We start from the raw sequence: 14,383 nt of genomic DNA, 5'->3' as shown, positions 1-14,383 counted from the left end.
CATTCGCATGGGATTACCCTGATATGAAAGGAATTGATCCCCAATTATGTACACACCACATTTACATAGAAAAAGATGCCAGACCTGTTCATCAACCACAAAGGAGACTTAATCCTCATCTAAAAGATGTGGTAAAAGCTGAACTTCAGAAACTTTTAGATGTCAATTTCATCTATCCTATCTCCGATAGTAAATGGGTCTCTCCGCTTGTGGTGGTACCAAAAAAGAATGGGTAATGGAGAATCTGTGTGGATTACAGGGAACTAAATAAAGCAACACAAAAAGACCACTTCCCTCTCCCATTCATAGACCAAGTATTAGATACTTTAGCAGGAAAGAAATTCTTTTCTTTCCTGGATGGCTTCAGTGGATACAATCAGAATTAGATTGCCCCTGAAGACCAGGACAAAACTACTTTTACTTTTCCTTGGGGAACATTTGCCTATCGAGTTCTACCTTTTGGCTTATGTAATGCTCCTGCCACATTCAAAAGGGCTATCCTTAGTATTTTTGCAGATTTAATAAATGATGGACTTGAGGTATACATGGATGACTTTACACCATATGGAAATGATTTTGATCCAGCACTAGGCACCCTAGAAAAAGTCCTACAACGCTGCATCGCTACTAGGCTTTGCTTAAGCCACAAAAAATGTTACATGATGATGACTGAAGGAATTATCCTAGGACACTATGTTTCAGCAGCCGGCATTCAGGTAGACCTGGCCAAAATCCAAATACTTTTGCTTATTCCCACTCCTACTACTCAAACAGAGGTACGCAGCTTTCTTGGATTTTCTGGTTATTATAGACGATTTATAGAACATTATTCGCACATTGCTACACCTTTATATGCACTAACTGGTAACGTTGATTTTCTTTGGACAGAAAAATGTGAGCGTGCTTTCAAGGATTTAAAGAAGCTCATATCCACAGCCCCAGTCCTTCGAGGACCAAACTGGGATTTGCCATTCTAGATATCATCTGATGCCTCAGATACAGCCATTGGCGCAGTCCTTGGGTAGGAAGAGGATAAAAAACCATATGTTATCTATTACATCAGCGAAAAATTATCCCCTGCTGAATTAAATTACACTGTTACTGAAAAAGAATTCCTAGCTGTAATACATGTTGTCAATAAGACTGTTTAGACATTATATTATAGGATATCCTGTTATCTTGTATACAGATCATTCTGCCATAAAATATTTAGCAAATAAGCCTGTCACAAATGCCAGAATAACTAGATGGTTGATTTTATTGCAGGAATTTGATATCACAATCAAGGATCGGCCTGGCAAAGAAAACCCTGTAGTCAATTTTCTCTCAAGAATGCCAAAGCCAATCGATGCAGCAGTAGTTGAAGATCAATTTCTGGACGAACATCTGTTTGCTATTGCCGTTCAAACACCCTGGTATGCAGATGTTGCCAATTACCTCGCAGTAGATAAACTACCAAAACACCTAACCCCTAATGAGCACAAACAGATTGTTCAGAAGAGTGCTCGATTCTCGTGGATTGGGGGCTATTTGTTTCACACAGGGGCAGACATGTATATTAGGAGATGTGTTCAAGAAGATGAAATCTTTGACATCCTAAAAGCCTATCATGATGGACCATGTGGTGGACACTTCGCTGAGCGCAAAACTGGACATAAAGTACTGCAGACAGGATATTATTGGCCCACGATTTTCAGAGATGCAAAGAAATTTGTCCAAGCCTGTGACAGCTGCCAGTGAGCAGGACGTCCTGGTCAATCTGACGAGATGCCTCTGAAACCACAGTTAGTCATTGAACCATTCGAGCGATGGGCTCTTGATTTCGTTGGACCTATCAACCCATCATCAAATCAGAAAACATATATCTTGGTGGCAACAGAATATGTCACCAAATGGGTTGAAGCAGAAGCATTGCCAAGAGCCACAGAGGACTCTGTCATACAGTTCCTGTTCCATCTATTTGTATGTTATGGCCTTCCAAGGGAAATAATTACAGACGAAGGACCACAATTTGTTGGGAATAGATTAGCTGCAACACTCAACAATTATCATGTCCAGCATAAAATCACTACTCCATACGACCCACAGGCGAATGGATAGGTAGAAAGCAGCAATAAGGTAATAGAATCAATCCTAACAAAAACCATTGCGTCACATAGGCATGATTGGGCTTCCAGACTACCTGAAGCACTCTGGGCCTATAGAACAACATGGAGAAGCACCATTGGTTACTCACCTTATCAATTAGTGTTTGGAAAACAACCCATTTTTCCCATAGAATTCGAAATCCAAACATTACGAACAACACAGGAAGTTGGCTTAGATCTAAGCGAGGCACAGATTAATCGACTACAGCAGATCAATGAGTTGGACGAAATTAGGCTCTCTGCACTTCAAAATACTGCCTTGATTCAACAGCAGCAAGCCAAATGGCATGATGCTCTCATTAAAAACAAAGTCTTCCATGAGGGAGACTGGGCTCTGTTGTACGACTCTAGGTTTCAGGACTTCCCTAGGAAACTCCAGACTCGTTGGTTGGGACCATACGAAATCCAAAAGGTACATGACAATGGAACCCTTACTCTAATCACTATTGACGGTTCTGGATATGCCTTCAAAGTAAATGGCCACCGAGTTCGTCTCTATCGCAAACCACTCACTCGGGAATCCTTCTGCCAGCAGCTACGCCGAGACACTGATATGGAGATTTTGGGAGAGGAAGAGAAGTCTTCCTCACCTGTAATTCATTAAGGAATTCATTTATTTTTACAATTTGTATATAAGTTCTTTTCTTTGAGTCATTTTTTGTACATATGTTTGAACTAATGTTTTCCTGTCATTTTTGTTGTTCCTTTTTTTCAAAAGAACAACATTTTGATTTTTGCCGTTCCTTTCCCAAAAGGATGGCACTTGTGTGTTTCTGCTGTTCCTTTTCTAAAGGAACAATATTCTTGATTTTCTGTTGTTCCTTTTCTAAAGGAACAACATTCTTGATTTTGTGTTGTTCCTTTTTCAAAGGAACGGCATTTGCTTGTTCTGCTGTTCCTTTTCTAAAGGAACAACATTTTGATTTTTGTTGTTCCTTTTCCAAGGGAACGACATTTTTGCGTCTTTTGTTGTTCCTTTTTCAAAGGAACAACATTTTTGGTGGTTGCTGTTTCTTTTTCAAAAGGAACAGCACTGTTGTGTGTTTGCTGGCCCTTTTCCAAAAGAACAGCATATTTTTTATTTTTGCTGTTCCTTTTCCAAAGGAACGGCATTTTTGCGTCTTTTGCTGTTCCTTTTTCAAAGGAACATCATTTTTGGTGGCTGCTGTTCCTTTTTCAAAGGAACGGCATTTCGAGTGTTTTGCTGCCCTTTTCCAAGAGAATAACATTTTTTAAATTTTTGTTGTTCCTTTTTCAAAGGAACGACATTGGTGTGTTCTGTTGTTCCTTTTTCAAAGGAACAGCATTTGCATTTTTGCGATCTATGCTCCTTTGTTGTTCCTCTTTCCAAAAGGAACACCACTAGCATACTTTTTCTCTCCTTGTGAAACGGCTTATTCCTTTTGCTAATCTAAATTGAGGATGCTTCTTGCCCTTGTTCTTTCAAGTCTTTAAGATACAGCTATGCACTTATGCAATGAATACAAAATCACAACATACTGAAATCCACAAATCATAAATCGCTATCTTTATAAGGCTCTGTATTGGTAAGAGGACAAAAGGAAGGACACATTTATTCGTCATCTTTTGCTGTCATTGTCTTACTAATTTTGCCCTGATTGGTTATCTTTATCATGACGATCCCTTTAATCCTCTTTGATTATTGTTTAGGAATAAGAGCAAAGGGTTTATATCTTCCTATTGAGATGATAAGACTTCTTCCACCATTCCTACTCTTAAGGAGTGTTGAACCACCCTTTGTGTATAAATAAGGAAAAGTACTTTATGAAAAAAGAAAAAAAAAAAAGTAAACATGAATTATAAGTTGTCAAATGCAAGATAGGGGGTCTCATCAAGAGCCAGCCTACCATGATCATGAGGATGGAAGTGAAGTGGCATTCCCACTATGGCCACCACACCAGGGATATGGTCCAAAAGGTATATCAAATAAAAAAACCTTGGAACAGGAGGTCTCATCACGAGCCAGCCTGCCCACTTTTCGCTCCTTCCTCGTGAATGGCATTATGGTTAACTGGTTACCAAGCCAGCATAATGGCCTACATTTTGACATTATACTCCTTAACATACACACAAAGGATCATGGTTCCAGGGGTGAAATAAACAACTCTGCCAAGGTTATGGACACATGTCGGCAGCAGAGCACTGTTAATGGTATTGAAGTCACATTGGTTACACCAATAGGTAAGATACTAATACTCTTTTGTTTCTTATATCCTAGGAACTAATCATATATCATTTCCCGACTTATATATCACATGAAAATTTATTACCACCAATCATGGCAAAGTAAGTGACAATGACCACTTGAGATTTGGAAAGTACGACAGACGTCCTATCCCCCCAGCCTCGCATCATATCACAGCAGCCTCTTACGTAATACGCGATCCAACTTTACGCCTCGATTTCGGTAATTCGTTGTTTTTCTAAACATGGCATATTTTCATACGCTATTCCTTTATGACTCTGTTGCAGATCGGGTGCTACTCCTTTATTTGACGGCTGGGACAGCCTATCACATTGCTGGGGGGGAGGTCAACCTCATTATTCCCTGGATTACGTGTCAGCTTACTATTTGGGAAAGGTTGTGTACTAGGGTATGGCACGACTTAACGGCATGCTATTTCTATTTTTGTTACACAAGTTGCTATTCATAAGCCATTTCTGTTGCATACTCTGTTTTTTTCAAAATCTTGCGACTATTACCCTCTCTGTGTTTCAAACAGCACAAACAGTTGCTGTTCCATTGAGAATCCACAGTGAAACCATGGGAGGAAGGGCGATCCAAAGGGAACCGCAGGTGTTGACAGTCTCCACTGCTACCCGGGAAATCCTGGAAAGAGCAGGGTGGCTGACTTATCTCAACTGCTTGCAGGAGTCTAACGAAATAGTGGCGATTGAATTCCTGCAGAATCTGCAGGAGGATTACTCCACAGTAAGGGGGAGACAGATAGTAGTCACCGATGATATAATTGCAGAAGTTGCGGGACTACCAGCCACCGGACCTGTATGGACGCTAAAAAAGGAAAGACTACAGAAGATTATAGAAATCTTCCAGGATGAAGGCCAGAGCTTGACGATTAAAGGGAAGGGAGTTCTGCCAGCAACGCTAGGAGAGCCCTGGGCAGAATTAGCAAGAACCGTGCAAAGCTACATCACCTGCGAGGGTAGAAAAGATGTGGTAAGACCACGACATCTTAAACTCTTAGCTGTTTTAAAGCAGAAATGCTCTGTAAATCTGCCTGCACTTTTGAATTCGTTACTTCATGACGTTGCACGAAGCTTAAAAAAGGCACAGCATGTAGAGTCAGTTGTCAGTCACCATGGGTTAATTCGATTAATTGTTAGTCATAGCCTCACCCAGTAGCAAAGCAGCTGGGAAGAGCTAATTGCAATGATTGAGGGAAGGGTGACAACACCATCCCCAAAACGTAAGCATACTACCAGCACACCAGAACATCCAGAAAAATGCAGAGAATTAGTAAAACAAAAACATGTCACTAGTACATCCGAACGTCCAGAAACACGCCAGGAATCGGCAAAGCGTAAGCATGCCACCGGTACACCCGAACAGCCAGAGAAACGCAGGAAATCGGTCCGGTTAGCTCAGATACGAGGAAGGCTGGAAAAGCTCCAGGAAAGCACCAGCCAGCCAGTAGAAATTGAGGATGAGCAATCCTCACGGCCAGAAGAAGAAGCAGAGCAATCTGAAGGAGAAGAGAAAGAAGAGGCCGAGAAATCTGAAGAGGAGGCCGAGCAATCCGAAGAAGAAAATGAGGAAGAAGTTGAGCATTCTGAAACAGAAGCTGAGCATTCTGAGGCAGAAGCTGAACAATCCAAGCAGGAGGGGGAAATGGGACAGCAGGAAGGTAGCCCACCACAGGACCCAGTGGGAGAAGATGAATTGGCCGCAGTTTTGGCCAATATGGGTGAATATGGCCAACCTTCCAGTCCATTAGACCTCCACAACAAACCCCAAGAGGAAAATGCATCTGAAAAACCACATGTAAAAGAGGCAGAAGAAGGAGATCTACCTGTTCATGATGAAGAAGAAATAAGAGATACTGAACAGGAACAATCCGTTCCTAAGGCACCGGAAGAAATTCCAGAGGAAGTAGGGGCAGAAAAAGAAGTTGCCCAGGAATTGACAGAACCAGTTAAGGTTCCTACCACAGAACAGCCGGAGCAAAACAATGAAGAAACACCCCAGGAGGAAGATCCAGGGACTAGTCACGGCCCAAACCGCAGCAGACAGCCTGCTGTTCCTTCTAATGAAACTTTGGAAATTAAAGAATTGCGAAAGGAACAACAGAGATTATTGAGCATAATAGCCCAGCTCCACCAGCAGATCAGGATCCTGAAAGCAAGGCAGAGGGTAAGAAAGACTGCAGGAAAGAAAAAGGTGACCACTCCAGTAAAACTCCGCAAGGCAAAAAGACGGAGGACCAAAATTCGTCCTGCTGTTCAAAACCCTGTTGAAAGTCCAGCTGCTGTTCCAAATGATGCTGAAGAACAGACTGTTGTTCCATTTGAAAAGGAACAACAACAAACTGATATTCATGTTAAAATAGAAATGGATGATATGATGACTTATGACAAGGAAATTCAGACGGAGGCACCACCCTCAGGGGTGATAAGGGTTCTGAACTCAAAGCAACGCAATAAGAAAGTTCAAGTAAAACTCCCGGCCTCCACTGCTGCATGGAGAAGAGATCCAAAGACAGTAACCTTGCGCAAGGGGTTGAAACATGCTCAGCAAGAAGCAGAAAAGCTTAGAGAGCAAACGGTCCCTCGCGAGAAGTATGAAGAACTACAGCAGCAACTGACGAACGTCAATCAATCCAAAAGCCAGGCCTTTGAAGGTTGGCGGAAGGAACAAGAGAAAGTTTCAAAGGTAACTCGTAGGCTAGATACTGTTATCAAGCAGATGGATACCTTGTGTTCTTTATACAATGACGTTTTAGCATGTAGGGCCCCTACCAAAAATTATGCCCTGTTTTTACTGGAACGGTATTTACAATTAAAAATAAAAGTTGTTAAAGCAGGTGCCCCCATACAAATTAACACTGTCAATGACTTTATAGACTGCTGTAAACACTACGGGGTGAAGGTCCAGAGATTGTTGTGCGAATTCTATTTGCATAACCTTGTACTAGATCAGGAGACTGAGCTGAACCCTGGCCCTTTTTTTGGAGACATCCAATTGCAAGAATTCATCTCATTCGGGGTTAATCAGATTAAATGGCTCAAAGCTTATAATACTTTCCGGAGGCAAGAAAATGGCCTAGATTTGTGGGTAAGGGCTGAGCCTAAGAACCCAGTGCAGTTTTGGAAAGCACATAGAAACCTCATGAGGACTTCGGGTGTCATTGAAACATTAGGACCCATGCATGAGGCACTCATTCGACAAGGATTAGAATATTTTCTTTCTATCAAAGACCTTGCCATTGATGCAGCTAAATTTTGGTATCAAATCTCTAATCCGAATATCCAGCTCAGGGAACCGTTTAAGTATGAGAATTTTAAATTAGCTGCCAATCGTTTGCACCTTTATGGCGAAAGCATTTTGAGAACAGGGCCATCCTGGTTAGGGTATAGGTTTCGCAGTCCGATTATTTGGCACCCTGCACCCAGATACGAAGCCCTGTATGAGATGCCTAAGGGTCAAACAGGCCATTTCTTTGACTACCTAGTTACTCATCACGGCTGTAGGCCTCCGCATGAGATTCCTTCTCCAGCCTATTCTCTCACTGCCTTGCATGTCAACTACAACGTTTTCATGAGGGCATGAAACAGGGTAAGTAGGGGGGTGTGTAGAGTACTAAAAAGGTATGTTTTTGATGATCATTTCAATGGCTTTTCAGTAGAACTTGTAAACCTTTTTGCATCATGAACTTGGAAAACAATAAAGAATTATAACAAAACATGTGAGATTAATATGCAAGACTTAACTGCTAATAATTGTCATTCTCTCGTGCAGGAAGGGGTGAAAATGAGGAGTTGCTGTTCCAAAGAAAAAGACAAGGACAAGGTAACTGCTGTCCCTTTGACGGGAGACCGAGTGCAAACAAGGCTAAGCAGATCAAAGCAAATCGGCCCTGAAAAGGAGGAGAAGACACCAGCTCGGCGCAGGAGAAAAGAGATGATTAAGAATTAACGGTTTGGTAAATCCCTCAGGATCCTTGATCCTGAGGGATCGCTGCTTTATCTATCTTGTTACTTAGACATCTCCGCCGTCACCCTTATATAAAGGGACAACACTGTTAGCTTTGGGAGGATTATGCTTTTATGTAATTTCTGTTAAGATCAAAACTTTGATCATCGAGTCTCGATAAGAACTGGTTCATTGTACTTTTTTTTCATGCATTAATACAAACTTGGTGATTATTTTATCTCTGCGTCTGGATTAACCTAAAGCGGTGTACCCTTGGAGGCTAAGGGCCCGGCCCTAGAGGACACTTGCTTCTGTATTACTACGATTTGATTTCTGCGTGATTTGCTTATCGTCGTTATTTGGTAATCTGATATGCTTTATAAGTTTACATCACATGCTCTATTAAGATTAATTCATTAAGATTTTTACAGACAGAACTGTTGTATTGACTCTGCATTATATTACTATTCCTTTCAGAGTTGATTGAATATTATTAGTCTTAACCGAATATTGTTACTATTTTGTTACAGAGCTTTTGTGTTGTACATTCATGTTACAGAATTCATCTGAAAGTTGTGTTCTTTACGATTGTTGGATTCAGAAGTAATGTTGTTCTATTTTGAAACGCAATCGTATTCCTTTTAATTAAGATTGATGCTAGATCAGATTACTATTCAAGCGTGTTGTGTGCGTATATGGTTTCCAAGCGCTGTTCCATAACTTATCAGTAATTAGTGTTGTTCTATTAGTGTGTGCTGCTTGATCTGCCTTAAGAGTGAAAGATTGTTGTTTGATTACGATGAATGCATTTGAGTTAGTAGATTAAGTTTGATTATTGCTCGCGAGACTTAGTTGTTTAGCTGTTGTTCCATTTCAGAATTGTTGTTCCATTTTAGATTTGTTGTTCGATTTCTTATTTATTGTTCCATTTTTCTATCTGCCGTTCCATTTACTAGCATTTGTTGTTTTGGTGTGAGAGACGATCTAAGGCTGTAGTGAGCCTCGGCATTTACTGTCTAGCTCCCAGACCCGTGGTCCGTTCTCTAATTTCCTTTCCATCAGTTTCCAAAGGGATGAGTTATCGCTGCCGAACCCTTGACTGATAAGTTGCCTAGTTTTCCGAATGTGTGATTTATTCTTTTGAAGTAACTTAGTTATAGACAAGCATCCATTTACTCTTGTATTTTTGAACGCTGTACTACTAGCATTACTCTGACAAATGATAGCCTCAGACTGAGACACTCTTTGAAATAACAAAACGCTCCCGGATTGATATATTAATGTGAGGTAATTAGAGGTAAAAGAGACCATTTTTATAGCTCTACAGTCCCCATGCAAAAAGGCAGATTTAACATCCATCTGATGGAATTCCCATTTGAAAGAGGAAACAAGGGAAAAAATAAGACAGATAGAGTTCATTTTTGCAACAAGGGAGAAGGTTTCAGTATAGTCAATGCCTTCGACTTGTGAATAACCCTTAGTAACAAGACAAGCTTTATGTTTATCAACTTTTCCATCTGGTCCATACTTGGTTCTGTAAACCTATTTGCATATAACAAGTTTTCATCCCTTTGGAAGAGGAACAAGATCCCATGTATCATTTTCCAATAATGAACGATATTCTTCATTCATAGTTGCATCCCAATCTGGATGGCCTGAGCACTCTGCAAGGGTGTCAGGATCACAATTCGTTGAAGCTTGAGCTAGTAAAGAAGAGGCTCTATCGAATTGAGAACATGTACGTCGTTGATTTGTAGGATCACCTGCAAGAGCACCTACTGCATCCTGAGTAGCACAGACCTATTTTGGAAGCTGAGGATTTGAAGCAGGATCTTGAGAAGGTGGGGGAGGATTGCCATCCTCGTTGTCATCGTCTAAAGAAGAAATATTTTCAGATGTAGAAGGGATAGAGAGAGGTGGCACATCCGTCGAACTAGGCTCGTAGGCCGATATATTTTCAGCAAATGTTACATCTCTTCTAATGATAACATTTTCGGACTTAAGTGGAATAAGTCTATATCCTTTAACATCTTTAGAACATCCAACAAAAATACATTTTTCACTCTTAGGTTCTAAAGATTTATGTTTCTCATCTGGAATATGGGCCCATGCTTCACTTCCAAAAACACGAAAGTGACTTACATCTAGTTTAATTGAGCTCCATGCTTCTTCTAGAGTGCTATTTTTTCAAACCTTAGTAGGAGTGCGATATACTATGTAATTTGCACAGTTAATTGCTTCTACCCAAAAATTAAGACCAACTCATTTAGATTGAAGCATACAATTAGCCATTTCCTTTAAGGTGTGATTCTTCCTTTCAGCTACACCATTTTGTTGTGGAGTATATGGAACAATATGTTGCATTTGAATTCCATTCTTAGTGCAAAAGTTGATGAATTTGTTGTTAGCATATTCTCCGCCATTATCTGATTTTAGCTTAAGAATTTGATGTCCAGATTGTTTATGAACAAAGGCCTTAAAGGCCAAGAACATGTTAAAGACTTCACTCTTGAGTTTTAAGAAGTATATCCAAGTGCGTCTAGAGAAATCATTAATGAAAGTTAAGAAATACTTGTAGCCAGAGAATGAAACAACTGGAAGTGGACCATATAAATCACTATGCACAAGCTGTAAAGGGGTTGCGGCATGCCAAGAGGCACGTTTTTCAAAACTATCCTGATCATGTTTTCCGAGTACACATTCGGAACAAACACCATCTCTGCAATATACCATAGGAATACCTGTCACCATATTTTCTTTACATAGATTTTGAAGGGAGCGATAGTTTAAGTGACCAGATTTCTCATGCCAAAGTTTGCTCACTTCATCATTATGAGCAACAAATATTGAGGGAAGTGTTGATGACCCAAATTTGTTAAACTTATACAACCTTGTAGAATCATCAGCAATGGCAATAGCTAAAATCTGTCTAGGATCTCTTAGCTCCTTAATTACAACATCGTGAGGTGAAAATTCAACGATTTTACCATCACCTGAATAAGTTATCTGATATATAGATAGAAGGTTGCAGGATAAGGTTGGAACACATAATACATCATTAAATTGACCATTGTCTAGATGAATAGTTCCAGTCCCTACAACACTAAGAGATCTATCATAACCAACATATATATTTTTGGTGTTACAATCATTTAAAGAAGAAAACATGGCTTTGTTTTTGGCCATGTGATAAGAAGCTCCGTAATCAATGAGCCACTCATGAGAATGAGAAGAAGAAGATACATTTAGTGCATAACCAGACCGAGATTCTTGACAACCACATGCATAAAGTGTTATTCCTGAAGATGACGTTGAATTTCAAAAGTGCTCCAAATGGATGTTATGCTTCTTCATTGCTGCTTCTAAGGCTTCCATCTTCTTAAAGCATTTGGATTCTAAGTGTCCATCTTGACTCCAAAAGTTGCAATGTCTATCAGTCTTCTTCCCTTTGTTTTTATTTGCCTCATCATTTTGTTGAAATGATTTTTCATTTTGAGACTGAAATTGCTTAGGACCCTTGTTTGGTTTAGGACCATTCTTTTTAGCATATTGCTTCTTAGGATTATTTGAATTTGGTTGCTACTGGGAGGCTAAGGCTTTCTTAGAAGAGTTTCCAAGATTAAGAAGACCAAGATGTAAGAGTTTTCTTGTTCTCTTATTAAAGAATCACAAAGGGCATCAAAAGAGGGGGACTTGTAGTCTTGTCCTTGAGAAATAAATGCTTCTCTAGTAGAATGGAAGGTGGAAACAAACACAGAGTAGGTTGGTCCCAACTTAGTAGGAATGGAATAGATAAGGTTACCATCTTCTTTCTTAACCTTAACACCTTCCAAGAGAATTCTAAGGGTCTTGAACTTGCACAAAAAATCTGATGCAGGAGCATTCAGGCCTAGTCAGCAATGTGATAGCATAATCACATGTTGTGACTAGCAAGGGGTTGAAAGACAAAGAGTTTAGTTGATTTTATTTATTTAAATATATGAGAGTGTTTATTTATTGTAAAAATGATTAAAAAGGGGTATAGTGGCTGATTGATTCTCCTTGTGTGGAGATTAGGCCAAATTGTTAGATTTAATTGGGTTGAATAGAAAATGAGGAAACTAAAAGCTTGATTTAGTGGTTGTTTAGAAAAGAGTGGAACTGAAGAGACTTTTTAGGAGAAGTTGAGAGATTTCTAGTTCTGAACCAGAAATGGTTCATGAATCCACTCTTGTATAAAGTGTGAACTCTTTGTATAATTTGAGGGGTTGGTCAGCTAGACTAGGAGAGAGGCTGGAAGATTAGCGAGAGAAGCAAAAAGGAGGAAGCAAGGATTTCACTGTAACCGAGGTTTATTATTGCATAGTCAAGTCAGAGGTGAGACTCTGTATATAGTGTTATATGGAATAAATGTTTTAGTGCATGTGTTAATAAGCCATTTGTATGAGATCCTTTGCTTTTCTCTGTGTGTATGTTTGTGGAAGAACCTAAAGCCTTCTTCTCTATTTTATGCATGAATTTATGAATGATAGTGGTTGAAATAGTGTGGTCATCCTTAATTCCTTAGTAGTGTTTGTGAATTTTATGCTCAGTGAATTATCCAAAGCCTTCCCGGAGAAACTATATAAGAACCCATAATTGCAGTCAGAGTATGGTCGAGGGTCGTTTATAACACAGAGTTCATTGAAGATAAGCGGAATAAAGACTAAAGGAAACAGTCACGAGAAGACTCAACAACCATTAGATCTAAAATATCAATGGTCGGAATTGATCACATTGGCAGAGTCTTTATGGGTGGATCGGCCAATTGCGACATTGCGATGAAATGAGGGCCATTGGATCGGAGTTGATCTAATGGTGGAAGATTGATTGCATATCGAGGAGTAGATGTGCCGAAGACAGGGGATCAGAACGCCGATATAGCGATCGCCGATAAATCGAAGATCGGCGATCGGGCCAAGCCGAGTCCGGGCCTATCGGAGGAGTGGTGACTTAAGGCAGATCCGATATATTTATATGCGCGGGTATATAAATCTTGAGATCCAACTCTATGGTAATATCGGAGATCGAAGTCGAAGGAAGGATAAGTTATATATATATTTGTGTTAAAGACCCGCGGTAGGGCCAATAACAATCAGCGAGGAGGTACAACCTTGGGTTTTGTGCGGAGGTCGTACAAAAGGTGGAAACGATGTTTTGCGGGGATTTCCTTTGTAGTTGAGTCATAAGGGATTTTAACGCGATATATGATTTTGTGTGGTTTGCATATATTAACCAATGGTTTAAAGGGAAAGGGTATTATATATGTGATTTATGGGTTAATTAAAGGTTGTGGTTGCGGGTTTAAATCCCAATAGGGAAGAACAAATGGAAGACTTCATTAAAAAGGTTAATGAAGGTTTTGAGGGGGTAAAAGGTCCTAATAGAGGGTTTTAAGTAGGGTGATTGTGTTCCAATAACAAGGAATGGTTGTAAAGGGCCTAACCATTTATGCTTTGAAGTTTTGACTCCTTAGGGAGTTAAACTCCTGGGACAATTATTTTTATGCATTTCATGCCTACTGTGGGTATGTGCAGGGGTATCCCTGCATCATTTGGTATTAGAGAAAGCTTACTACTGTGTGGAGATTGATTGAGGAATTGAATTTTATTTTCCAGCATATATAACTGGCATTGTAATGGATCTGATACAGTGGGAGTGCAAGGAGTCATGCATAGAGGAATTCTGACATGTTACAAGCAATGAATACTTCAGTTGGTTATTCAAGAGAGATTGTGGAAAAGGGATTTGAGGAAGTTAGGATTAGAAAGGATCTAGTAAGTTTTAAAGCTTTAAATGGTATGTGTAGGTGAATGTAGGCAATGAAATTACAACAAACTATTGCAAGGAAAGAAAGTGAATATAGATGTACTCAGCAAGAACAGAAATTCAGTTGAAAGAAGGATTGAAGTGCAAACAGCGAGAGGTAAAGCAGCATGTGTATTGTCCAGCCAGAGCAAGGTGAAAGAGATAGATCAGTAGGTATGAGTTGTATTTTGATGATTGGTTCATTTGAATTGTTTTTATAAAGGGAAGAGAGTGGTAG

The sequence above is a fragment of the Pinus tabuliformis genome, chromosome 8 (genome assembly GCF_031772625.1).
Source record: "Pinus tabuliformis cultivar Carrire ecotype Pingquan chromosome 8, CPIR1, whole genome shotgun sequence".
In the NCBI taxonomy this organism is placed as follows: Eukaryota; Viridiplantae; Streptophyta; class Pinopsida; order Pinales; family Pinaceae; genus Pinus; species Pinus tabuliformis.
Note: the sequence above shows the minus strand (reverse complement) of the source record.